We start from the raw sequence: 1,936 nt of genomic DNA on the forward strand, positions 1-1,936 counted from the left end.
GACTGGCTCATTTAAATTTAATAGTTGAAAGATATTTCAMAATTTGTCAAATAGCTGTTCCCGAGTTTCAAATTGTTATTCCACCCTCATAAAGCTCGCAAAATCCAAAGCTACCATTAGTCAAAATCTAAAATAATTTTTGGCATGCATAGACTTATGAGTACCACAACCATCACAACATTGGTTCTCAGCACATTTTATCATTTGATAAGCTATGGATAGTGATTAGGTTTAAACAACAATTAAATTACARTATTGCTTTTATAGTTTAGGTTAGGTTTTTCGGTTATGCTAACCGGCTATCATACCATACATATGTACGTACCTAGAAATGCTTAGTAATGCCAGTTTTTGTAATTTAATTTAAAAACCCCAATAAAAAATAAATAATATGTACATATTAAAGAAATCAAATCATGTATTTTATTTGAGCGTTGCCACCCGACAGAATGTATCATGATTTTTTATATTTGTARCGCTTATCAACGCACATTTATTCATTTAAATTTAAATGAGATTTTCTTTTTCGTTTTTTCCAAAAATAAAAATAAATTTACACCGCAACAGCGTTAGCAKCATTTCTCACATCATCTCAATCATCAACTGCCTCCTCATTATCATTAAGCCACAAATTTAACGCCGTCGCTGTCGCCGCCGTCAAGTCACGATCAACATATTTCGTTGGGACTCAAAGGCAAAAGCAACAGCAACAACGCAGCGACAGCAACAAAAATTACAATTCGACCGCTAGACAGTGCAACATGACAAATACACCAAAAAGAATACGACTTGTAATTGCAAAAATAACAACAATTACAGTTAGGTATAACGGCAACAACAACAACAACAACAACAAGGTGACAACATGCAAAATCAATGCAATAAACAAAAACAAAACGAAATCAACGACAACAACAACAAGAGTTGTGAATGAGTACGCAAGCGCAACTCGCATCGTTGGAATTCCGGTTGATTTTCAATACTCACATATACACATGCATGCGTAATTACTTATAAAATGCCGTATAATTACATACGTAAGTACTTAAAATATATTATTACAAACCTATACGTATGTATATTAAAGTAGTAGTTACAACAATTTGACGGCGATTAAGCACAATTCATTTGTCAATGCGCGCTTGCGTTGTGGGTGCTTGCGGATGACGCTCAATGAATGGCAGAGACGTGKAGTTAACGCGATAATGACAATGTGYTTTTTCACTATGTGTATACATATGTATGTAWGTATGAAAAACAWCTWAYGTTTTTTGGGGAAAACGAAATATTTGGACAACATAAAAATAAATAAGTCAAACWTAAATAGGCATCAGTAACGTATGAGCGCGCTTCTTCTGAATAGTTAAAATGCAGAAATACRTGATATTTGCTTTCAAATCTGGTTCAATATGCTTATTTAGTTTAGAATTTTAGTTCGATTTGATTTTGAAAACTGTTCTCGAGTGTACTTTAAAGCTTGTTATGTCAAGTTCTACTTGATTTATGACAATTCCTTTTAGCCCTAACTTCAATTTACAAAATAATAAACTGTTCCCATTCTTCCAAGTGTTCCCAACCTGAGTGTTTTAAATAAAGTTTCATCTACTTGCTCATACAGTCAATTCTACTGCTTCACTAAAGTGTTCTCAGTATAAAAACTGTTCCCATTTCATGTTAWTTCATCATATAATGAAGCATTCATTAGTTTACACAAGTTTCAAATAATTTTAATATTTTTTACATCCCGCTAGTAAAATAGTCAAATTTACTTTTTTGTTAAAGCTTTACCAGCAAGAAAACTGTTCCCACTTTGTCTTCGCTTTCCTTTAGTTTCGATTTATAAAATAATAAACTGTTCCCACTTTCCCAAGTGCTCCCCACCTGATTTCAAGTAATTTAAAGAACTTTCCGTTTTCAAAGAAAACTAATACCTAAA

This window comes from Bactrocera latifrons, unplaced genomic scaffold, assembly GCF_001853355.1.
Source record: "Bactrocera latifrons isolate USDA-ARS-PBARC rearing strain unplaced genomic scaffold, ASM185335v1 scaffold_65, whole genome shotgun sequence".
In the NCBI taxonomy this organism is placed as follows: domain Eukaryota; kingdom Metazoa; phylum Arthropoda; class Insecta; order Diptera; family Tephritidae; genus Bactrocera; species Bactrocera latifrons.